Below are 27,568 nucleotides of genomic sequence, written 5' to 3'. Positions count from 1 at the left end.
GTTTGTTACACTCAAACAGTGTCTCCTGTCATATGCTGAACTGGTCGCATTGTGGATTTGGCCTAAAACATGATTTTGGACAATGTTCATGGAACTCAGCTGAAAACGGACTTGCAGCCTTGAAAACTCTTGCCTATTGTAGAGCTTGCCTGTCCTTCAAGTGCTGAATGAAAAACAATAATTTTGGACCCTGTTTTCATAGGAAATGGCTAAAAGAAATATTTCACGTTTGTTACACTCAAACAGTGTCTCCTGTCTTATGATGAACTGGTCGCATTGTGGATTTGGCCAAAAAAATGATTTTGGACAATGTTCATGGAACTCAGATGAAAACGTACTTGCAGACTTGAAAACTCTTGCCTATTGTAGAGCTTGCCTGTCCTTCCAGTGCTGAACAAAAACCAATGATTTTGGACCCGGTTTTCATGCGAAATGGCTAAAAGAAATATTTCACGTTTGTTACACTCAAACAGTGCTGAACAAAAACCAATGATTTTGGACCCGGATTTCATGCGAAATGGCTAAAATAAATGTTTCACGTTTGTTACACTCAAACAATGTCTCCTGTCATATGCTGAACTGGTCGCATTGTGGATTTGGCCTAAAACATGATTTTGGACAATGTTCATGGAACTCATTTGAAAACGTACTTGCAGACTTGAAAACCCTTGCCTATTGTAGAAGGCGCCTGTCCTTCCAGTGCTGAACGAAAACCAATAATTTTGGACCCTGTTTTCATGCGAAATGGCTAAAATAAATATTTCACGTTTGTTACACTCAAACAGTGTCTCCTGTCATATGCTGAACTGGTCGCATTGTGGATTTGGCCTAAAAAATGATTTTGGACAATGTTAATGGAACTCAGCTGAAAACGGACTTGCAGACTTGAAAACTCTTGCCTATTGTAGAGCTTGCCTGTCCTTCAAGTGCTGAACGAAAAACAATAATTTTGGACCCTGTTTTCATGCGAAATGGCTAAAATAAATATTTCACGTTTGTTACACTCAAACAGTGTCTCCTGTCATATGCTGAACTGGTCGCATTGTGTATTTGGCCTAAAACATGATTTTGGACAATGTTCATGCAACTCAGCTGAAAACGTACTTGCAGACTTGAAAACTCTTGCCTATTGTAGAAGGCGCCTGTCCTTCCAGTGCTGAACGAAAACCAATAATTTTGGACCGTGTTTTCATGCGAAATGGCTAAAATAAATATTTCACGTTTGTTACACTCAAACAGTGTCTCCTGTCATATGCTGAACTGGTCGCATTGTGGATTTGGCCTAAAAAATTATTTTGGACAATGTTCATGGAACTCAGCTGAAAACGGACTTGCAGACTTGAAAACTCTTGCCTATTGTAGAGCTTGCCTGTCCTTCAAGTGCTGAACGAAAAACAATAATTTTGGACCCTGTTTTCATGCGAAATGGCTAAAATAAATATTTCACGTTTGTTACACTCAAACAGTGTCTCCTGTCATATGCTGAACTGGTCGCACTGTGGATTTGGCCTAAAAAATGATTTTGGACAATGTTAATGGAACTCAGCTGAAAACGGACTTGCAGACTTGAAAACTCTTGCCTATTGTAGAGCTTGCCTGTCCTTCAAGTGCTGAACGAAAAACAATAATTTTGGACCCTGTTTTCATGCGAAATGTCTAAAATAAATATTTCACGTTTGTTACACTCAAACAGTGTCTCCTGTCTTATGCTGAACTGGTCGCATTGTGGATTTGGCCAAAAAAATGATTTTGGACAATGTTCATGGAACTCAGCTGAAAATGTACTTGCAGACTTGAAAACTCTTGCCTATTGTAGAGCTTGCCTGTCCTTCCAGTGCTGAACAAAAACCAATGATTTTGGACCCGGTTTTCATGCGAAATGGCTAAAAGAAATATTTCACGTTTGTTACACTCAAACAGTGCTGAACAAAAACCAATGATTTTGGACCCGGATTTCATGCGAAATGGCTAAAATAAATGTTTCACGTTTGTTACACTCAAACAGTGTCTCCTGTCATATGCTGAACTGGTCGCATTGTGGATTTGGCCTAAAACATGATTTTGGACAATGTTCATGGAACTCAGCTGAAAACGTACTTGCAGACTTGAAAACCCTTGCCTATTGTAGAGTGCGCCTGTCCTTCCAGTGCTGAACGAAAACCAATAATTTTGGACCCTGTTTTCATGCAAAATGGCTAAAATAAATATTTCACGTTTGTTTCACTCAAACAGTGTCTCCTGTCATATGCTGAACTGGTCGCATTGTGTATTTGGCCTAAAACATGATTTTGGACAATGTTCATGCAACTCAGCTGAAAACGTACTTGCAGACTTGAAAACTCTTGCCTATTGTAGAAGGCGCCTGTCCTTCCAGTGCTGAACGAAAACCAATAATTTTGGACCGTGTTTTCATGCGAAATGGCTAAAATAAATATTTCACGTTTGTTACACTCAAACAGTGTCTCCTGTCATATGCTGAACTGGTCGCATTGTGGATTTGGCCTAAAAAATTATTTTGGACAATGTTCATGGAACTCAGCTGAAAACGGACTTGCAGACTTGAAAACTCTTGCCTATTGTAGAGCTTGCCTGTCCTTCCAGTGCTGAACAAAAACCAATGATTTTGGACCCGGTTTTCATGCGAAATGGCTAAAAGAAATATTTCACGTTTGTTACACTCAAACAGTGCTGAACAAAAACCAATGATTTTGGACCCGGATTTCATGCGAAATGGCTAAAATAAATGTTTCACGTTTGTTACACTCAAACAGTGTCTCCTGTCATATGCTGAACTGGTCGCATTGTGGATTTGGCCTAAAACATGATTTTGGACAATGTTCATGGAACTCAGCTGAAAACGTACTTGCAGACTTGAAAACCCTTGCCTATTGTAGAAGGTGCCTGTCCTTCCAGTGCTGAACGAAAACCAATAATTTTGGACCCTGTTTTCATGCGAAATGGCTAAAAGAAATATTTCAGGTTTGTTGCACTCAAACAGTGTCTCCTGTCATATGCTGAACTGGTCGCATTGTGGATTTGGCCTAAAAAATGATTTTGGACAATGTTCATGGAACTCAGCTGAAAACGGACTTGCAGACTTGAAAACCCTTGCCTATTGTAGAAGGCGCCTGTCCTTCCAGTGCTGAACGAAAACCAATAATTTTGGACCCTGTTTTCATGCGAAATGGCTAAAATAAATATTTCACGTTTGTTACACTCAAACAGTGTCTCCTGTCATATGCTGAACTGGTCGCATTGTGGATTTGGCCTAAAAAATGATTTTGGACAATGTTCATGGAACTCAGCTGAAAACGGACTTGCAGACTTGAAAACTCTTGCCTATTGTAGAGCTTGCCTGCCCTTCAAGTGCTGAACGAAAAACAATAATTTTGGACCCTGTTTTCATGCGAAATGGCTAAAATAAATATTTCACGTTTGTTACACTCAAACAGTGTCTCCTGTCATATGCTGAACTGGTCGCATTGTGGATTTGGCCTAAAACATGATTTTGGACAATGTTCATGGAACTCAGCTGAAAACGGACTTGCAGACTTGAAAACTCTTGCCTATTGTAGAGCTTGCCTGTCCTTCCAGTGCTGAACAAAAACCAATGATTTTGGACACGGTTTTCATGTGAAATGGCTAAAAGAATTATTTCACGTTTGTTACACTCTAACAGTGCTGAAAAAACCCCAATGATTTTGGATCCGGATTTCATGCGAAATGGCTAAAATAAATGTTTCACGTTTGTTACACTCAAACTGTGTCTCCTGTCATATGCTGAACTGGTCGCATTGTGGATTTGGCCTAAAAAATGATTTTGGACAATGTTCATGGAACTCAGCTGAAAACGGACTTGCAGACTTGAAAACTCTTGCCTATTGTAGAGCTTGCCTGTCCTTCAAGTGCTGAACGAAAACCAATAATTTTGGACCCTGTTTTCATGCGAAATGGCTAAAAGAAATATTTCACGTTTGTTACACTCAAACAGTGTCTCCTGTCATATGTTGAACTGGTCGCATTGTGGATTTGGCCTAAAACATGATTTTGGACAATGTTCATGGAACTCATCTGAAAACGTACTTGCAGACTTGAAAACCCTTGCCTATTGTAGAAGGTGCCTGTCCTTCCAGTGCTGAACGAAAACCAATAATTTTGGACCCTGTTTTCATGCGAAATGGCTAAAATAAATATTTCACGTTTGTTACACTCAAACAGTGTCTCCTGTCATATGCTGAACAGGTCGCATTGTGGATTTGGCCTAAAAAATGATTTTGGACAATGTTCATGGAACTCAGCTGAAAACGGACTTGCAGACTTGAAAACTCTTGCCTATTGTAGAGCTTGCCTGTCCTTCAAGTGCTGAACGAAAAACAATAATTTTGGACCCTGTTTTCATGCGAAATGGCTAAAATAAATATTTCACGTTTGTTACACTCAAACAGTGTCTCCTGTCATATGCTGAACTGGTCGCATTGTGGATTTGGCCTAAAACATGATTTTGGACAATGTTCATGGAACTCAGCTGAAAACGTACTTGCAGACTTGAAAACCCTTGCCTATTGTAGAAGGTGCCTGTCCTTCCAGTGCTGAACGAAAACCAATAATTTTGGACCCTGTTTTCATGCGAAATGGCTAAAAGAAATATTTCACGTTTGTTACACTCAAACAGTGTCTCCTGTCATATGCTGAACTGGTCGCATTGTGGATTTGGCCTAAAAAATGATTTTGGACAATGTTCATGGAACTCAGCTGAAAACAGACTTGCAGACTTGAAAACCCTTGCCTATTGTAGAAGGCGCCTGTCCTTCCAGTGCTGAACGAAAACCAATAATTTTGGACCCTGTTTTCATGCGAAATGGCTAAAATAAATATTTCAGGTTTGTTGCACTCAAACAGTGTCTCCTGTCATATGCTGAACTGGTCGCATTGTGGATTTGGCCTAAAAAATGATTTTGGACAATGTTCATGGAACTCAGCTGAAAACGGACTTGCAGACTTGAAAACCCTTGCCTATTGTAGAAGGCGCCTGTCCTTCCAGTGCTGAACGAAAACCAATAATTTTGGACCCTGTTTTCATGCGAAATGGCTAAAAGAAATATTTCACGTTTGTTACACTCAAACAGTGTCTCCTGTCATATGCTGAACTGGTCGCATTGTGGATTTGGCCTAAAAAATTATTTTGGACAATGTTCATGGAACTCAGCTGAAAACGGACTTGCAGACTTAAAAACTCTTGCCTATTGTAGAGCTTGCCTGTCCTTCAAGTGCTGAACGAAAACCAATAATTTTGGACCCTGTTTTCATGCGAAATGGCTAAAATAAATATTTCACGTTTGTTACACTCAAACAGTGTCTCCTGTCATATGCTGAACTGGTCGCATTGTGGATTTGGCCTAAAAAATGATTTTGGACAATGTTCATGGAACTCAGCTGAAAACGGACTTGCAGACTTGAAAACTCTTGCCTATTGTAGAGCTTGCCTGCCCTTCAAGTGCTGAACGAAAAACAATAATTTTGGACCCTGTTTTCATGCGAAATGGCTAAAATAAATATTTCACGTTTGTTACACTCAAACAGTGTCTCCTGTCATATGCTGAACTGGTCGCATTGTGGATTTGGCCTAAAACATGATTTTGGACAATGTTCATGGAACTCAGCTGAAAACGGACTTGCAGACTTGAAAACTCTTGCCTATTGTAGAGCTTGCCTGTCCTTCAAGTGCTGAACGAAAAACAATAATTTTGGACCCTGTTTTCATGCGAAATGGCTTAAAGAAATATTTCACGTTTGTTACACTCAAACAGTGTCTCCTGTCTTATGCTGAACTGGTCGCATTGTGGATTTGGCCTAAAAAATGATTTTGGACAATGTTCATGGAACTCAGCTGAAAACGTACTTGCAGACTTGAAAACTCTTGCCTATTGTAGAGCTTGCCTGTCCTTCCAGTGCTGAACAAAAACCAATGATTTTGGACACGGTTTTCATGTGAAATGGCTAAAAGAAATATTTCACGTTTGTTACACTCAAACAGTGCTGAACAAAAACCAATGATTTTGGACCCGGATTTCATGCGAAATTGCTAAAATAAATGTTTCACGTTTGTTACACTCAAACTGTGTCTCCTGTTATATGCTGAACTGGTCACATTGTTTATTTGGCCTAAAACATGATTTTGGACAATGTTCATGCAACTCAGCTGAAAACGTACTTGCAGACTTGAAAACTCTTGCCTATTGTAGAGCTTGCCTGTCCTTCCAGTGCTGAACAAAAACCAATGATTTTGGACCCGGTTTTCATGCGAAATGGCTAAAAGAATTATTTCACGTTTGTTACACTCTAACAGTGCTGAAAAAACCCTAATGATTTTGGATCCGGATTTCATGCGAAATGGCTAAAATAAATGTTTCACGTTTGTTACACTCAAACTGTGTCTCCTGTCATATGCTGAACTGGTCGCATTGTCGATTTGGCCTAAAAAATGATTTTGGACAATGTTCATGGAACTCAGCTGAAAACGGACTTGCAGACTTGAAAACTCTTGCCTATTGTAGAGCTTGCCTGTCCTTCAAGTGCTGAACGAAAAACAATAATTTTGGACCCTGTTTTCATGCGAAATGGCTAAAATAAATATTTCACGTTTGTTACACTCAAACAGTGTCTCCTGTCATATGCTGAACTGGTCGCATTGTGGATTTGGCCTAAAACATGATTTTGGACAATGTTCATGGAACTCAGCTGAAAACGTACTTGCAGACTTGAAAACCCTTGCCTATTGTAGAAGGTGCCTGTCCTTCCAGTGCTGAACGAAAACCAATAATTTTGGACCCTGTTTTCATGCGAAATGGCTAAAAGAAATATTTCAGGTTTGTTGCACTCAAACAGTGTCTCCTGTCATATGCTGAACTGGTCGCATTGTGGATTTGGCCTAAAAAATGATTTTGGACAATGTTCATGGAACTCAGCTGAAAACGGACTTGCAGACTTGAAAACCCTTGCCTATTGTAGAAGGCGCCTGTCCTTCCAGTGCTGAACGAAAACCAATAATTTTGGACCCTGTTTTCATGCGAAATGGCTAAAATAAATATTTCACGTTTGTTACACTCAAACAGTGTCTCCTGTCATATGCTGAACTGGTCGCATTGTGGATTTGGCCTAAAAAATGATTTTGGACAATGTTCATGGAACTCAGCTGAAAACGGACTTGCAGACTTGAAAACTCTTGCCTATTGTAGAGCTTGCCTGCCCTTCAAGTGCTGAACGAAAAACAATAATTTTGGACCCTGTTTTCATGCGAAATGGCTAAAATAAATATTTCACGTTTGTTACACTCAAACAGTGTCTCCTGTCATATGCTGAACTGGTCGCATTGTGGATTTGGCCTAAAACATGATTTTGGACAATGTTCATGGAACTCAGCTGAAAACGGACTTGCAGACTTGAAAACTCTTGCCTATTGTAGAGCTTGCCTGTCCTTCCAGTGCTGAACAAAAACCAATGATTTTGGACACGGTTTTCATGTGAAATGGCTAAAAGAATTATTTCACGTTTGTTACACTCTAACAGTGCTGAAAAAACCCCAATGATTTTGGATCCGGATTTCATGCGAAATGGCTAAAATAAATGTTTCACGTTTGTTACACTCAAACTGTGTCTCCTGTCATATGCTGAACTGGTCGCATTGTGGATTTGGCCTAAAAAATGATTTTGGACAATGTTCATGGAACTCAGCTGAAAACGGACTTGCAGACTTGAAAACTCTTGCCTATTGTAGAGCTTGCCTGTCCTTCAAGTGCTGAACGAAAACCAATAATTTTGGACCCTGTTTTCATGCGAAATGGCTAAAAGAAATATTTCACGTTTGTTACACTCAAACAGTGTCTCCTGTCATATGTTGAACTGGTCGCATTGTGGATTTGGCCTAAAACATGATTTTGGACAATGTTCATGGAACTCATCTGAAAACGTACTTGCAGACTTGAAAACCCTTGCCTATTGTAGAAGGTGCCTGTCCTTCCAGTGCTGAACGAAAACCAATAATTTTGGACCCTGTTTTCATGCGAAATGGCTAAAATAAATATTTCACGTTTGTTACACTCAAACAGTGTCTCCTGTCATATGCTGAACAGGTCGCATTGTGGATTTGGCCTAAAAAATGATTTTGGACAATGTTCATGGAACTCAGCTGAAAACGGACTTGCAGACTTGAAAACTCTTGCCTATTGTAGAGCTTGCCTGTCCTTCAAGTGCTGAACGAAAAACAATAATTTTGGACCCTGTTTTCATGCGAAATGGCTAAAATAAATATTTCACGTTTGTTACACTCAAACAGTGTCTCCTGTCATATGCTGAACTGGTCGCATTGTGGATTTGGCCTAAAACATGATTTTGGACAATGTTCATGGAACTCAGCTGAAAACGTACTTGCAGACTTGAAAACCCTTGCCTATTGTAGAAGGTGCCTGTCCTTCCAGTGCTGAACGAAAACCAATAATTTTGGACCCTGTTTTCATGCGAAATGGCTAAAAGAAATATTTCACGTTTGTTACACTCAAACAGTGTCTCCTGTCATATGCTGAACTGGTCGCATTGTGGATTTGGCCTAAAAAATGATTTTGGACAATGTTCATGGAACTCAGCTGAAAACAGACTTGCAGACTTGAAAACCCTTGCCTATTGTAGAAGGCGCCTGTCCTTCCAGTGCTGAACGAAAACCAATAATTTTGGACCCTGTTTTCATGCGAAATGGCTAAAATAAATATTTCAGGTTTGTTGCACTCAAACAGTGTCTCCTGTCATATGCTGAACTGGTCGCATTGTGGATTTGGCCTAAAAAATGATTTTGGACAATGTTCATGGAACTCAGCTGAAAACGGACTTGCAGACTTGAAAACCCTTGCCTATTGTAGAAGGCGCCTGTCCTTCCAGTGCTGAACGAAAACCAATAATTTTGGACCCTGTTTTCATGCGAAATGGCTAAAAGAAATATTTCACGTTTGTTACACTCAAACAGTGTCTCCTGTCATATGCTGAACTGGTCGCATTGTGGATTTGGCCAAAAAAATTATTTTGGACAATGTTCATGGAACTCAGCTGAAAACGGACTTGCAGACTTAAAAACTCTTGCCTATTGTAGAGCTTGCCTGTCCTTCAAGTGCTGAACGAAAACCAATAATTTTGGACCCTGTTTTCATGCGAAATGGCTAAAATAAATATTTCACGTTTGTTACACTCAAACAGTGTCTCCTGTCATATGCTGAACTGGTCGCATTGTGGATTTGGCCTAAAAAATGATTTTGGACAATGTTCATGGAACTCAGCTGAAAACGGACTTGCAGACTTGAAAACTCTTGCCTATTGTAGAGCTTGCCTGCCCTTCAAGTGCTGAACGAAAAACAATAATTTTGGACCCTGTTTTCATGCGAAATGGCTAAAATAAATATTTCACGTTTGTTACACTCAAACAGTGTCTCCTGTCATATGCTGAACTGGTCGCATTGTGGATTTGGCCTAAAACATGATTTTGGACAATGTTCATGGAACTCAGCTGAAAACGGACTTGCAGACTTGAAAACTCTTGCCTATTGTAGAGCTTGCCTGTCCTTCAAGTGCTGAACGAAAAACAATAATTTTGGACCCTGTTTTCATGCGAAATGGCTTAAAGAAATATTTCACGTTTGTTACACTCAAACAGTGTCTCCTGTCTTATGCTGAACTGGTCGCATTGTGGATTTGGCCTAAAAAATGATTTTGGACAATGTTCATGGAACTCAGCTGAAAACGTACTTGCAGACTTGAAAACTCTTGCCTATTGTAGAGCTTGCCTGTCCTTCCAGTGCTGAACAAAAACCAATGATTTTGGACACGGTTTTCATGTGAAATGGCTAAAAGAAATATTTCACGTTTGTTACACTCAAACAGTGCTGAACAAAAACCAATGATTTTGGACCCGGATTTCATGCGAAATTGCTAAAATAAATGTTTCACGTTTGTTACACTCAAACTGTGTCTCCTGTTATATGCTGAACTGGTCACATTGTTTATTTGGCCTAAAACATGATTTTGGACAATGTTCATGCAACTCAGCTGAAAACGTACTTGCAGACTTGAAAACTCTTGCCTATTGTAGAGCTTGCCTGTCCTTCCAGTGCTGAACAAAAACCAATGATTTTGGACCCGGTTTTCATGCGAAATGGCTAAAAGAATTATTTCACGTTTGTTACACTCTAACAGTGCTGAAAAAACCCTAATGATTTTGGATCCGGATTTCATGCGAAATGGCTAAAATAAATGTTTCACGTTTGTTACACTCAAACTGTGTCTCCTGTCATATGCTGAACTGGTCGCATTGTCGATTTGGCCTAAAAAATGATTTTGGACAATGTTCATGGAACTCAGCTGAAAACGGACTTGCAGACTTGAAAACTCTTGCCTATTGTAGAGCTTGCCTGTCCTTCAAGTGCTGAACGAAAAACAATAATTTTGGACCCTGTTTTCATGCGAAATGGCTAAAATAAATATTTCACGTTTGTTACACTCAAACAGTGTCTCCTGTCATATGCTGAACTGGTCGCATTGTGGATTTGGCCTAAAACATGATTTTGGACAATGTTCATGGAACTCAGCTGAAAACGTACTTGCAGACTTGAAAACCCTTGCCTATTGTAGAAGGCGCCTGTCCTTCCAGTGCTGAACGAAAACCAATAATTTTGGACCCTGTTTTCATGCGAAATGGTTAAAAGAAATATTTCACGTTTGTTACACTCAAACAGTGTCTCCTGTCATATGCTGAACTGGTCGCATTGTGTATTTGGCCTAAAAAATGATTTTGGACAATGTTCATGGAACTCAGCTGAAAACGGACTTGCAGACTTGAAAACCCTTGCCTATTGTAGAAGGTGCCTGTCCTTCCAGTGCTGAACGAAAACCAATAATTTTGGACCCTGTTTTCATGCGAAATGGCTAAAATAAATATTTCACGTTTGTTTCACTCAAACAGTGTCTCCTGTCATATGCTGAACTGGTCGCATTGTGTATTTGGCCTAAAACATGATTTTGGACAATGTTCATGCAACTCAGCTGAAAACGTACTTGCAGACTTGAAAACTCTTGCCTATTGTAGAAGGCGCCTGTCCTTCCAGTGCTGAACGAAAACCAATAATTTTGGACCCTGTTTTCATGCGAAATGGCTAAAAGAAATATTTCACGTTTGTTACACTCAAACAGTGTCTCCTGTCATATGCTGAACTGGTCGCATTGTGGATTTGGCCTAAAAAATGATTTTGGACAATGTTCATGGAACTCAGCTGAAAACGGACTTGCAGACTTGAAAACTCTTGCCTATTGTAGAGCTTGCCTGTCCTTCAAGTGCTGAACGAAAAACAATAATTTTGGACCCTGTTTTCATGCGAAATGGCTCAAATAAATATTTCAAGTTTGTTACACTCAAACAGTGTCTCCTGTCATATGCTGAACTGGTTGCATTGTGGATTTGGCCTAAAACATGATTTTGGACAATGTTCATGCAACTCAGCTGAAAACGTACTTGCAGACTTGAAAACTCTTGCCTATTGTAGAAGGCGCCTGTCCTTCCAGTGCTGAACGAAAACCAATAATTTTGGACCCTGTTTTCATGCGAAATGGCTAAAAGAAATATTTCACGTTTGTTACACTCAAACAGTGTCTCCTGTCATATGCTGAACTGGTCGCATTGTGGATTTGGCCTAAAAAATGATTTTGGACAATGTTCATGGAACTCAGCTGAAAACGGACTTGCAGACTTGAAAACTCTTGCCTATTGTAGAGCTTGCCTGTCCTTCAAGTGCTGAACGAAAAACAATAATTTTGGACCCTGTTTTCATGCGAAATGGCTAAAATAAATATTTCACGTTTGTTACACTCAAACAGTGTCTCCTGTCATATGCTGAACTGGTCGCATTGTGGATTTGGCCTAAGACATGATTTTGGACAATGTTCATGGAACTCAGCTGAAAACGGACTTGCAGACTTGAAAACTCTTGCCTATTGTAGAGCTTGCCTGTCCTTCAAGTGCTGAATGAAAACCAATAATTTTGGACCCTGTTTTCATGCGAAATGGCTAAAAGAAATATTTCACGTTTGTTACACTCAAACATTGTCTCCTGTCATATGCTGAACTGGTCGCATTGTGGATTTGGCCTAAAAATGATTTTGGACAATGTTCATGGAACTCAGCTGAAAACGGACTTGCAGACTTGAAAACTCTTGCCTATTGTAGAGCTTGCCTGTCCTTCAAGTGCTGAATGAAAAACAATAATTTTGGACCCTGTTTTCATAGGAAATGGCTAAAAGAAATATTTCACGTTTGTTACACTCAAACAGTGTCTCCTGTCTTATGCTGAACTGGTCGCATTGTGGATTTGGCCAAAAAAATGATTTTGGACAATGTTCATGGAACTCAGCTGAAAACGTACTTGCAGACTTGAAAACTCTTGCCTATTGTAGAGCTTGCCTGTCCTTCCAGTGCTGAACAAAAACCAATGATTTTGGACCCGGTTTTCATGCGAAATGGCTAAAAGAAATATTTCACGTTTGTTACACTCAAACAGTGCTGAACAAAAACCAATGATTTTGGACCCGGATTTCATGCGAAATGGCTAAAATAAATGTTTCACGTTTGTTACACTCAAACAATGTCTCCTGTCATATGCTGAACTGGTCGCATTGTGGATTTGGCCTAAAACATGATTTTGGACAATGTTCATGGAACTCAGCTGAAAACGTACTTGCAGACTTGAAAACCCTTGCCTATTGTAGAAGGCGCCTGTCCTTCCAGTGCTGAACGAAAACCAATAATTTTGGACCCTGTTTTCATGCGAAATGGCTAAAATAAATATTTCACGTTTGTTACACTCAAACAGTGTCTCCTGTCATATGCTGAACTGGTCGCATTGTGGATTTGGCCTAAAAAATGATTTTGGACAATGTTAATGGAACTCAGCTGAAAACGGACTTGCAGACTTGAAAACTCTTGCCTATTGTAGAGCTTGCCTGTCCTTCAAGTGCTGAACGAAAAACAATAATTTTGGACCCTGTTTTCATGCGAAATGGCTAAAAGAAATATTTCACGTTTGTTACACTCAAACAGTGTCTCCTGTCATATGCTGAACTGGTCGCATTGTGGATTTGGCCTAAAAAATGATTTTGGACAATGTTCATGGAACTCAGCTGAAAACGGACTTGCAGACTTGAAAACTCTTGCCTATTGTAGAGCTTGCCTGTCCTTCAAGTGCTGAACGAAAAACAATAATTTTGGACCCTGTTTTCATGCGAAATGGCTCAAATAAATATTTCAAGTTTGTTACACTCAAACAGTGTCTCCTGTCATATGCTGAACTGGTTGCATTGTGGATTTGGCCTAAAACATGATTTTGGACAATGTTCATGCAACTCAGCTGAAAACGTACTTGCAGACTTGAAAACTCTTGCCTATTGTAGAAGGCGCCTGTCCTTCCAGTGCTGAACGAAAACCAATAATTTTGGACCCTGTTTTCATGCGAAATGGCTAAAAGAAATATTTCACGTTTGTTACACTCAAACAGTGTCTCCTGTCATATGCTGAACTGGTCGCATTGTGGATTTGGCCTAAAAAATGATTTTGGACAATGTTCATGGAACTCAGCTGAAAACGGACTTGCAGACTTGAAAACTCTTGCCTATTGTAGAGCTTGCCTGTCCTTCAAGTGCTGAACGAAAAACAATAATTTTGGACCCTGTTTTCATGCGAAATGGCTAAAATAAATATTTCACGTTTGTTACACTCAAACAGTGTCTCCTGTCATATGCTGAACTGGTCGCATTGTGGATTTGGCCTAAGACATGATTTTGGACAATGTTCATGGAACTCAGCTGAAAACGGACTTGCAGACTTGAAAACTCTTGCCTATTGTAGAGCTTGCCTGTCCTTCAAGTGCTGAATGAAAACCAATAATTTTGGACCCTGTTTTCATGCGAAATGGCTAAAAGAAATATTTCACGTTTGTTACACTCAAACATTGTCTCCTGTCATATGCTGAACTGGTCGCATTGTGGATTTGGCCTAAAAATGATTTTGGACAATGTTCATGGAACTCAGCTGAAAACGGACTTGCAGACTTGAAAACTCTTGCCTATTGTAGAGCTTGCCTGTCCTTCAAGTGCTGAATGAAAAACAATAATTTTGGACCCTGTTTTCATAGGAAATGGCTAAAAGAAATATTTCACGTTTGTTACACTCAAACAGTGTCTCCTGTCTTATGCTGAACTGGTCGCATTGTGGATTTGGCCAAAAAAATGATTTTGGACAATGTTCATGGAACTCAGCTGAAAACGTACTTGCAGACTTGAAAACTCTTGCCTATTGTAGAGCTTGCCTGTCCTTCCAGTGCTGAACAAAAACCAATGATTTTGGACCCGGTTTTCATGCGAAATGGCTAAAAGAAATATTTCACGTTTGTTACACTCAAACAGTGCTGAACAAAAACCAATGATTTTGGACCCGGATTTCATGCGAAATGGCTAAAATAAATGTTTCACGTTTGTTACACTCAAACAATGTCTCCTGTCATATGCTGAACTGGTCGCATTGTGGATTTGGCCTAAAACATGATTTTGGACAATGTTCATGGAACTCAGCTGAAAACGTACTTGCAGACTTGAAAACCCTTGCCTATTGTAGAAGGCGCCTGTCCTTCCAGTGCTGAACGAAAACCAATAATTTTGGACCCTGTTTTCATGCGAAATGGCTAAAATAAATATTTCACGTTTGTTACACTCAAACAGTGTCTCCTGTCATATGCTGAACTGGTCGCATTGTGGATTTGGCCTAAAAAATGATTTTGGACAATGTTAATGGAACTCAGCTGAAAACGGACTTGCAGACTTGAAAACTCTTGCCTATTGTAGAGCTTGCCTGTCCTTCAAGTGCTGAACGAAAAACAATAATTTTGGACCCTGTTTTCATGCGAAATGGCTAAAATAAATATTTCACGTTTGTTACACTCAAACAGTGTCTCCTGTCATATGCTGAACTGGTCGCATTGTGTATTTGGCCTAAAACATGATTTTGGACAATGTTCATGCAACTCAGCTGAAAACGTACTTGCAGACTTGAAAACTCTTGCCTATTGTAGAAGGCGCCTGTCCTTCCAGTGCTGAACGAAAACCAATAATTTTGGACCGTGTTTTCATGCGAAATGGCTAAAATAAATATTTCACGTTTGTTACACTCAAACAGTGTCTCCTGTCATATGCTGAACTGGTCGCATTGTGGATTTGGCCTAAAAAATTATTTTGGACAATGTTCATGGAACTCAGCTGAAAACGGACTTGCAGACTTGAAAACTCTTGCCTATTGTAGAGCTTGCCTGTCCTTCAAGTGCTGAACGAAAAACAATAATTTTGGACCCTGTTTTCATGCGAAATGGCTAAAATAAATATTTCACGTTTGTTACACTCAAACAGTGTCTCCTGTCATATGCTGAACTGGTCGCACTGTGGATTTGGCCTAAAAAATGATTTTGGACAATGTTAATGGAACTCAGCTGAAAACGGACTTGCAGACTTGAAAACTCTTGCCTATTGTAGAGCTTGCCTGTCCTTCAAGTGCTGAACGAAAAACAATAATTTTGGACCCTGTTTTCATGCGAAATGTCTAAAATAAATATTTCACGTTTGTTACACTCAAACAGTGTCTCCTGTCTTATGCTGAACTGGTCGCATTGTGGATTTGGCCAAAAAAATGATTTTGGACAATGTTCATGGAACTCAGCTGAAAATGTACTTGCAGACTTGAAAACTCTTGCCTATTGTAGACCTTGCCTGTCCTTCCAGTGCTGAACAAAAACCAATGATTTTGGACCCGGTTTTCATGCGAAATGGCTAAAAGAAATATTTCACGTTTGTTACACTCAAACAGTGCTGAACAAAAACCAATGATTTTGGACCCGGATTTCATGCGAAATGGCTAAAATAAATGTTTCACGTTTGTTACACTCAAACAGTGTCTCCTGTCATATGCTGAACTGGTCGCATTGTGGATTTGGCCTAAAACATGATTTTGGACAATGTTCATGGAACTCAGCTGAAAACGTACTTGCAGACTTGAAAACCCTTGCCTATTGTAGAGTGCGCCTGTCCTTCCAGTGCTGAACGAAAACCAATAATTTTGGACCCTGTTTTCATGCAAAATGGCTAAAATAAATATTTCACGTTTGTTTCACTCAAACAGTGTCTCCTGTCATATGCTGAACTGGTCGCATTGTGTATTTGGCCTAAAACATGATTTTGGACAATGTTCATGCAACTCAGCTGAAAACGTACTTGCAGACTTGAAAACTCTTGCCTATTGTAGAAGGCGCCTGTCCTTCCAGTGCTGAACGAAAACCAATAATTTTGGACCGTGTTTTCATGCGAAATGGCTAAAATAAATATTTCACGTTTGTTACACTCAAACAGTGTCTCCTGTCATATGCTGAACTGGTCGCATTGTGGATTTGGCCTAAAAAATTATTTTGGACAATGTTCATGGAACTCAGCTGAAAACGGACTTGCAGACTTGAAAACTCTTGCCTATTGTAGAGCTTGCCTGTCCTTCCAGTGCTGAACAAAAACCAATGATTTTGGACCCGGTTTTCATGCGAAATGGCTAAAAGAAATATTTCACGTTTGTTACACTCAAACAGTGCTGAACAAAAACCAATGATTTTGGACCCGGATTTCATGCGAAATGGCTAAAATAAATGTTTCACGTTTGTTACACTCAAACAGTGTCTCCTGTCATATGCTGAACTGGTCTCATTGTGGATTTGGCCTAAAACATGATTTTGGACAATGTTCATGGAACTCAGCTGAAAACGTACTTGCAGACTTGAAAACCCTTGCCTATTGTAGAAGGTGCCTGTCCTTCCAGTGCTGAACGAAAACCAATAATTTTGGACCCTGTTTTCATGCGAAATGGCTAAAAGAAATATTTCAGGTTTGTTGCACTCAAACAGTGTCTCCTGTCATATGCTGAACTGGTCGCATTGTGGATTTGGCCTAAAAAATGATTTTGGACAATGTTCATGGAACTCAGCTGAAAACGGACTTGCAGACTTGAAAACCCTTGCCTATTGTAGAAGGCGCCTGTCCTTCCAGTGCTGAACGAAAACCAATAATTTTGGACCCTGTTTTCATGCGAAATGGCTAAAATAAATATTTCACGTTTGTTACACTCAAACAGTGTCTCCTGTCATATGCTGAACTGGTCGCATTGTGGATTTGGCCTAAAAAATGATTTTGGACAATGTTCATGGAACTCAGCTGAAAACGGACTTGCAGACTTGAAAACTCTTGCCTATTGTAGAGCTTGCCTGCCCTTCAAGTGCTGAACGAAAAACAATAATTTTGGACCCTGTTTTCATGCGAAATGGCTAAAATAAATATTTCACGTTTGTTACACTCAAACAGTGTCTCCTGTCATATGCTGAACTGGTCGCATTGTGGATTTGGCCTAAAACATGATTTTGGACAATGTTCATGGAACTCAGCTGAAAACGGACTTGCAGACTTGAAAACTCTTGCCTATTGTAGAGCTTGCCTGTCCTTCAAGTGCTGAACGAAAAACAATAATTTTGGACCCTGTTTTCATGGGAAATGGCTTAAAGAAATATTTCACGTTTGTTACACTCAAACAGTGTCTCCTGTCTTATGCTGAACTGGTCGCATTGTGGATTTGGCCTAAAAAATTATTTTGGACAATGTTCATGGAACTCAGCTGAAAACATACTTGCAGACTTGAAAACTCTTGCCTATTGTAGAGCTTGCCTGTCCTTCCAGTGCTGAACAAAAACCAATGATTTTGGACACGGTTTTCATGTGAAATGGCTAAAAGAATTATTTCACGTTTGTTACACTCTAACAGTGCTGAAAAAACCCCAATGATTTTGGATCCGGATTTCATGCGAAATGGCTAAAATAAATGTTTCACGTTTGTTACACTCAAACTGTGTCTCCTGTCATATGCTGAACTGGTCGCATTGTGGATTTGGCCTAAAAAATGATTTTGGACAATGTTCATGGAACTCAGCTGAAAACGGACTTGCAGACTTGAAAACTCTTGCCTATTGTAGAGCTTGCCTGTCCTTCAAGTGCTGAACGAAAACCAATAATTTTGGACCCTGTTTTCATGCGAAATGGCTAAAAGAAATATTTCACGTTTGTTACACTCAAACAGTGTCTCCTGTCATATGTTGAACTGGTCGCATTGTGGATTTGGCCTAAAACATGATTTTGGACAATGTTCATGGAACTCATCTGAAAACGTACTTGCAGACTTGAAAACCCTTGCCTATTGTAGAAGGTGCCTGTCCTTCCAGTGCTGAACGAAAACCAATAATTTTGGACCCTGTTTTCATGCGAAATGGCTAAAATAAATATTTCACGTTTGTTACACTCAAACAGTGTCTCCTGTCATATGCTGAACAGGTCGCATTGTGGATTTGGCCTAAAAAATGATTTTGGACAATGTTCATGGAACTCAGCTGAAAACGGACTTGCAGACTTGAAAACTCTTGCCTATTGTAGAGCTTGCCTGTCCTTCAAGTGCTGAACGAAAAACAATAATTTTGGACCCTGTTTTCATGCGAAATGGCTAAAATAAATATTTCACGTTTGTTACACTCAAACAGTGTCTCCTGTCATATGCTGAACTGGTCGCATTGTGGATTTGGCCTAAAACATGATTTTGGACAATGTTCATGGAACTCAGCTGAAAACGTACTTGCAGACTTGAAAACCCTTGCCTATTGTAGAAGGTGCCTGTCCTTCCAGTGCTGAACGAAAACCAATAATTTTGGACCCTGTTTTCATGCGAAATGGCTAAAAGAAATATTTCACGTTTGTTACACTCAAACAGTGTCTCCTGTCATATGCTGAACTGGTCGCATTGTGGATTTGGCCTAAAAAATGATTTTGGACAATGTTCATGGAACTCAGCTGAAAACAGACTTGCAGACTTGAAAACCCTTGCCTATTGTAGAAGGCGCCTGTCCTTCCAGTGCTGAACGAAAACCAATAATTTTGGACCCTGTTTTCATGCGAAATGGCTAAAATAAATATTTCAGGTTTGTTGCACTCAAACAGTGTCTCCTGTCATATGCTGAACTGGTCGCATTGTGGATTTGGCCTAAAAAATGATTTTGGACAATGTTCATGGAACTCAGCTGAAAACGGACTTGCAGACTTGAAAACCCTTGCCTATTGTAGAAGGCGCCTGTCCTTCCAGTGCTGAACGAAAACCAATAATTTTGGACCCTGTTTTCATGCGAAATGGCTAAAAGAAATATTTCACGTTTGTTACACTCAAACAGTGTCTCCTGTCATATGCTGAACTGGTCGCATTGTGGATTTGGCCTAAAAAATTATTTTGGACAATGTTCATGGAACTCAGCTGAAAACGGACTTGCAGACTTAAAAACTCTTGCCTATTGTAGAGCTTGCCTGTCCTTCAAGTGCTGAACGAAAACCAATAATTTTGGACCCTGTTTTCATGCGAAATGGCTAAAATAAATATTTCACGTTTGTTACACTCAAACAGTGTCTCCTGTCATATGCTGAACTGGTCGCATTGTGGATTTGGCCTAAAAAATGATTTTGGACAATGTTCATGGAACTCAGCTGAAAACGGACTTGCAGACTTGAAAACTCTTGCCTATTGTAGAGCTTGCCTGCCCTTCAAGTGCTGAACGAAAAACAATAATTTTGGACCCTGTTTTCATGCGAAATGGCTAAAATAAATATTTCACGTTTGTTACACTCAAACAGTGTCTCCTGTCATATGCTGAACTGGTCGCATTGTGGATTTGGCCTAAAACATGATTTTGGACAATGTTCATGGAACTCAGCTGAAAACGGACTTGCAGACTTGAAAACTCTTGCCTATTGTAGAGCTTGCCTGTCCTTCAAGTGCTGAACGAAAAACAATAATTTTGGACCCTGTTTTCATGCGAAATGGCTTAAAGAAATATTTCACGTTTGTTACACTCAAACAGTGTCTCCTGTCTTATGCTGAACTGGTCGCATTGTGGATTTGGCCTAAAAAACGATTTTGGACAATGTTCATGGAACTCAGCTGAAAACGTACTTGCAGACTTGAAAACTCTTGCCTATTGTAGAGCTTGCCTGTCCTTCCAGTGCTGAACAAAAACCAATGATTTTGGACACGGTTTTCATGTGAAATGGCTAAAAGAAATATTTCACGTTTGTTACACTCAAACAGTGCTGAACAAAAACCAATGATTTTGGACCCGGATTTCATGCGAAATTGCTAAAATAAATGTTTCACGTTTGTTACACTCAAACTGTGTCTCCTGTTATATGCTGAACTGGTCACATTGTTTATTTGGCCTAAAACATGATTTTGGACAATGTTCATGCAACTCAGCTGAAAACGTACTTGCAGACTTGAAAACTCTTGCCTATTGTAGAGCTTGCCTGTCCTTCCAGTGCTGAACAAAAACCAATGATTTTGGACCCGGTTTTCATGCGAAATGGCTAAAAGAATTATTTCACGTTTGTTACACTCTAACAGTGCTGAAAAAACCCTAATGATTTTGGATCCGGATTTCATGCGAAATGGCTAAAATAAATGTTTCACGTTTGTTACACTCAAACTGTGTCTCCTGTCATATGCTGAACTGGTCGCATTGTCGATTTGGCCTAAAAAATGATTTTGGACAATGTTCATGGAACTCAGCTGAAAACGGACTTGCAGACTTGAAAACTCTTGCCTATTGTAGAGCTTGCCTGTCCTTCAAGTGCTGAACGAAAAACAATAATTTTGGACCCTGTTTTCATGCGAAATGGCTAAAATAAATATTTCACGTTTGTTACACTCAAACAGTGTCTCCTGTCATATGCTGAACTGGTCGCATTGTGGATTTGGCCTAAAACATGATTTTGGACAATGTTCATGGAACTCAGCTGAAAACGTACTTGCAGACTTGAAAACCCTTGCCTATTGTAGAAGGCGCCTGTCCTTCCAGTGCTGAACGAAAACCAATAATTTTGGACCCTGTTTTCATGCGAAATGGTTAAAAGAAATATTTCACGTTTGTTACACTCAAACAGTGTCTCCTGTCATATGCTGAACTGGTCGCATTGTGGATTTGGCCTAAAAAATGATTTTGGACAATGTTCATGGAACTCAGCTGAAAACGGACTTGCAGACTTGAAAACCCTTGCCTATTGTAGAAGGTGCCTGTCCTTCCAGTGCTGAACGAAAACCAATAATTTTGGACCCTGTTTTCATGCGAAATGGCTAAAATAAATATTTCACGTTTGTTTCACTCAAACAGTGTCTCCTGTCATATGCTGAACTGGTCGCATTGTGTATTTGGCCTAAAACATGATTTTGGACAATGTTCATGCAACTCAGCTGAAAACGTACTTGCAGACTTGAAAACTCTTGCCTATTGTAGAAGGCGCCTGTCCTTCCAGTGCTGAACGAAAACCAATAATTTTGGACCCTGTTTTCATGCGAAATGGCTAAAAGAAATATTTCACGTTTGTTACACTCAAACAGTGTCTCCTGTCATATGCTGAACTGGTCGCATTGTGGATTTGGCCTAAAAAATGATTTTGGACAATGTTCATGGAACTCAGCTGAAAACGGACTTGCAGACTTGAAAACTCTTGCCTATTGTAGAGCTTGCCTGTCCTTCAAGTGCTGAACGAAAAACAATAATTTTGGACCCTGTTTTCATGCGAAATGGCTCAAATAAATATTTCAAGTTTGTTACACTCAAACAGTGTCTCCTGTCATATGCTGAACTGGTTGCATTGTGGATTTGGCCTAAAACATGATTTTGGACAATGTTCATGCAACTCAGCTGAAAACGTACTTGCAGACTTGAAAACTCTTGCCTATTGTAGAAGGCGCCTGTCCTTCCAGTGCTGAACGAAAACCAATAATTTTGGACCCTGTTTTCATGCGAAATGGCTAAAAGAAATATTTCACGTTTGTTACACTCAAACAGTGTCTCCTGTCATATGCTGAACTGGTCGCATTGTGGATTTGGCCTAAAAAATGATTTTGGACAATGTTCATGGAACTCAGCTGAAAACGGACTTGCAGACTTGAAAACTCTTGCCTATTGTAGAGCTTGCCTGTCCTTCAAGTGCTGAACGAAAAACAATAATTTTGGACCCTGTTTTCATGCGAAATGGCTAAAATAAATATTTCACGTTTGTTACACTCAAACAGTGTCTCCTGTCATATGCTGAACTGGTCGCATTGTGGATTTGGCCTAAGACATGATTTTGGACAATGTTCATGGAACTCAGCTGAAAACGGACTTGCAGACTTGAAAACTCTTGCCTATTGTAGAGCTTGCCTGTCCTTCAAGTGCTGAATGAAAACCAATAATTTTGGACCCTGTTTTCATGCGAAATGGCTAAAAGAAATATTTCACGTTTGTTACACTCAAACATTGTCTCCTGTCATATGCTGAACTGGTCGCATTGTGGATTTGGCCTAAAAATGATTTTGGACAATGTTCATGGAACTCAGCTGAAAACGGACTTGCAGACTTGAAAACTCTTGCCTATTGTAGAGCTTGCCTGTCCTTCAAGTGCTGAATGAAAAACAATAATTTTGGACCCTGTTTTCATAGGAAATGGCTAAAAGAAATATTTCACGTTTGTTACACTCAAACAGTGTCTCCTGTCTTATGCTGAACTGGTCGCATTGTGGATTTGGCCTAAGACATGATTTTGGACAATGTTCATGGAACTCAGCTGAAAACGGACTTGCAGACTTGAAAACTCTTGCCTATTGTAGAGCTTGCCTGTCCTTCAAGTGCTGAATGAAAACCAATAATTTTGGACCCTGTTTTCATGCGAAATGGCTAAAATAAATATTTCACGTTTGTTACACTCAAACAGTGTCTCCTGTCATATGCTGAACTGGTCGCATTGTGGATTTGGCCTAAAACATGATTTTGGACAATGTTCATGGAACTCAGCTGAAAACGGACTTGCAGCCTTGAAAACTCTTGCCTATTGTAGAGCTTGCCTGTCCTTCAAGTGCTGAATGAAAAACAATAATTTTGGACCCTGTTTTCATAGGAAATGGCTAAAAGAAATATTTCACGTTTGTTACACTCAAACAGTGTCTCCTGTCTTATGCTGAACTGGTCGCATTGTGGATTTGGCCAAAAAAATGATTTTGGACAATGTTCATGGAACTCAGCTGAAAACGTACTTGCAGACTTGAAAACTCTTGCCTATTGTAGAGCTTGCCTGTCCTTCCAGTGCTGAACAAAAACCAATGATTTTGGACCCGGTTTTCATGCGAAATGGCTAAAAGAAATATTTCATGTTTGTTACACTCAAACAGTGCTGAACAAAAACCAATGATTTTGGACCCGGATTTCATGCGAAATGGCTAAAGTAAATGTTTCACGTTTGTTACACTCAAACAATGTCTCCTGTCATATGCTGAACTGGTCGCATTGTGGATTTGGCCTAAAACATGATTTTGGACAATGTTCATGGAACTCAGCTGAAAACGTACTTGCAGACTTGAAAACCCTTGCCTATTGTAGAAGGCGCCTGTCCTTCCAGTGCTGAACGAAAACCAATAATGTTGGACCCTGTTTTCATGCAAAATGGCTAAAATAAATATTTCACGTTTGTTTCACTCAAACAGTGTCTCCTGTCATATGCTGAACTGGTCGCATTGTGTATTTGGCCTAAAACATGATTTTGGACAATGTTCATGCAACTCAGCTGAAAACGTACTTGCAGACTTGAAAACTCTTGCCTATTGTAGAAGGCGCCTGTCCTTCCAGTGCTGAACGAAAACCAATAATTTTGGACCGTGTTTTCATGCGAAATGGCTAAAATAAATATTTCACGTTTGTTACACTCAAACAGTGTCTCCTGTCATATGCTGAACTGGTCGCATTGTGGATTTGGCCTAAAAAATGATTTTGGACAATGTTAATGGAACTCAGCTGAAAACGGACTTGCAGACTTGAAAACCCTTGCCTATTGTAGAAGGCGCCTGTCCTTCCAGTGCTGAACGAAAACCAATAATTTTGGACCCTGTTTTCATGCGAAATGGCTAAAATAAATATTTCACGTTTGTTTCACTCAAACAGTGTCTCCTGTCATATGCTGAACTGGTAGCATTGTGTATTTGGCCTAAAACATGATTTTGGACAATGTTCATGCAACTCAGCTGAAAACGTACTTGCAGACTTGAAAACTCTTGCCTATTGTAGAAGGCGCCTGTCCTTCCAGTGCTGAACGAAAACCAATAATTTTGGACCGTGTTTTCATGCGAAATGGCTAAAATAAATATTTCACGTTTGTTACACTCAAACAGTGTCTCCTGTCATATGCTGAACTGGTCGCATTGTGGATTTGGCCTAAAAAATGATTTTGGACAATGTTCATGGAACTCAGCTGAAAACGGACTTGCAGACTTGAAAACTCTTGCCTATTGTAGAAATTGCCTGTCCTTCAAGTGTTGAACGAAAAACAATAATTTTGGACCCTGTTTTCATGCGAAATGGCTAAAATAAATATTTCACGTTTGTTACACTCAAACAGTGTCTCCTGTCATATGCTGAACTGGTCGCATTGTGGATTTGGCCTAAAAAATGATTTTGGACAATGTTCATGGAACTCAGCTGAAAACGGACTTGCAGACTTGAAAACTCTTGCCTATTGTAGAGCTTGCCTGTCCTTCAAGTGCTGAACGAAAAACAATAATTTTGGACCCTGTTTTCATGCGAAATGGCTAAAATAAATATTTCACGTTTGTTACACTCAAACAGTGTCTCCTGTCATATGCTGAACTGGTCGCATTGTGGATTTGGCCTAAAACATGATTTTGGACAATGTTCATGGAACTCAGCTGAAAACGGACTTGCAGACTTGAAAACTCTTGCCTATTGTAGAGCTTGCCTGTCCTTCAAGTGCTGAATGAAAAACAATAATTTTGGACCCTGTTTTCATGCGAAATGGCTAAAAGAAATATTTCACGTTTGTTACACTCAAACAGTGTCTCCTGTCTTATGCTGAACTGGTCGCATTGTGGATTTGGCCAAAAAAATGATTTTGGACAATGTTCATGGAACTCAGCTGAAAACGTACTTGCAGACTTGAAAACTCTTGCCTATTGTAGAGCTTGCCTGTCCTTCCAGTGCTGAACAAAAACCAATGATTTTGGACCCGGTTTTCATGCGAAATGGCTAAAAGAAATATTTCACGTTTGTTACACTCAAACAGTGTCTCCTGTCATATGCTGAACTGGTCGCATTGTGGATTTGGCCTAAAACATGATTTTGGACAATGTTCATGGAACTCAGCTGAAAACGGACTTGCAGACTTGAAAACCCTTGCCTATTGTAGAAGGCGCCTGTCCTTCCAGTGCTGAACGAAAACCAATAATTTTGGACCCTGTTTTCATGCGAAATGGCTAAAATAAATATTTCACGTTTGTTTCACTCAAACAGTGTCTCCTGTCATATGCTGAACTGGTAGCATTGTGTATTTGGCCTAAAACATGATTTTGGACAATGTTCATGCAACTCAGCTGAAAACGTACTTGCAGACTTGAAAACTCTTGCCTATTGTAGAAGGCACCTGTCCTTCCAGTGCTGAACGAAAACCAATAATTTTGGACCGTGTTTTCATGCGAAATGGCTAAAATAAATATTTCACAATTGTTACACTCAAACAGTGTCTCCTGTCATATGCTGAACTGGTCGCATTGTGGATTTGGCCTAAAAAATGATTTTGGACAATGTTCATGGAACTCAGCTGAAAACGGACTTGCAGACTTGAAAACTCTTGCCTATTGTAGAGCTTGCCTGTCCTTCAAGTGCTGAACGAAAAACAATAATTTTGGACCCTGTTTTCATGCGAAATGGCTAAAATAAATATTTCACGTTTGTTACACTCAAACAGTGTCTCCTGTCATATGCTGAACTGGTCGCATTGTGGATTTGGCCTAAAACATGATTTTGGACAATGTTCATGGAACTCAGCTGAAAACGGACTTGCAGACTTGAAAACTCTTGCCTATTGTAGAGCTTGCCTGTCCTTCAAGTGCTGAATGAAAAACAATAATTTTGGACCCTGTTTTCATGCGAAATGGCTAAAATAAATATTTCACGTTTGTTACACTCAAACAGTGTCTCCTGTCTTATGCTGAACTGGTCGCATTGTGGATTTGGCCAAAAAAATGATTTTGGACAATGTTCATGGAACTCAGCTGAAAATGTACTTGCAGACTTGAAAACTCTTGCCTATTGTAGAGCTTGCCTGTCCTTCCAGTGCTGAACAAAAACCAATGATTTTGGACCCTGTTTTCATGCGAAATGGCTAAAAGAAATATTTCACGTTTGTTACACTCAAACAGTGCTGAACAAAAACCAATGATTTTGGACACGGATTTCATGCGAAATGGCTAAAATAAATGTTTCACGTTTGTTACACTCAAACAGTGTCTCCTGTCATATGCTGAACTGGTCGCATTGTGGATTTGGCCTAAAAAATGATTTTGGACAATGTTCATGGAACTCAGCTGAAAACGGACTTGCAGACTTGAAAACCCTTGCCTATTGTAGAAGGTGCCTGTCCTTCCAGTGCTGAACGAAAACCAATAATTTTGGACCCTGTTTTCATGCGAAATGGCTAAAATAAATATTTCACGTTTGTTTCACTCAAACAGTGTCTCCTGTCATATGCTGAACTGGTCGCATTGTGTATTTGGCCTAAAACATGATTTTGGACAATGTTCATGCAACTCAGCTGAAAACGTACTTGCAGACTTGAAAACTCTTGCCTATTGTAGAAGGCGCCTTTCCTTCCAGTGCTGAACGAAAACCAATAATTTTGGACCGTGTTTTCATGCGAAATGGCTAAAATAAATATTTCACGTTTGTTACACTCAAACAGTGTCTCCTGTCATATGCTGAACTGGTCGCATTGTGGATTTGGCCTAAAAAATGATTTTGGACAATGTTCATGGAACTCAGCTGAAAACGGACTTGCAGACTTGAAAACTCTTGCCTATTGTAGAGCTTGCCTGTCCTTCAAGTGCTGAACGAAAAACAATAATTTTGGACCCTGTTTTCATGCGAAATGGCTAAAAGAAATATTTCACGTTTGTTACACTCAAACAGTGTCTCCTGTCATATGCTGAACTGGTCGCATTGTGGATTTGGCCTAAAACATGATTTTGGACAATGTTCATGGAACTCAGCTGAAAACGTACTTGCAGACTTGAAAACCCTTGCCTATTGTAGAGCTAGCCTGTCCTTCAAGTGCTGAACGAAAAACAATAATTTTGGACCCTGTTTTCATGCGAAATGGCTAAAAGAAATATTTCACGTTTGTTACACTCAAACAGTGTCTCCTGTCATATGCTGAACTGGTCGCATTGTGGATTTGGCCTAAAAAATGATTTTGGACAATGTTCATGGAACTCAGCTGAAAACGGACTTGCAGACTTGAAAACTCTTGCCTATTGTAGAGCTTGCCTGTCCTTCAAGTG

The sequence above is a fragment of the Coregonus lavaretus genome (assembly GCF_964263955.1).
Source record: "Coregonus lavaretus genome assembly, chromosome: 4".
Classification (NCBI taxonomy): Eukaryota; Metazoa; Chordata; class Actinopteri; order Salmoniformes; family Salmonidae; genus Coregonus; species Coregonus lavaretus.
This window is presented reverse-complemented; position numbering follows the sequence as displayed.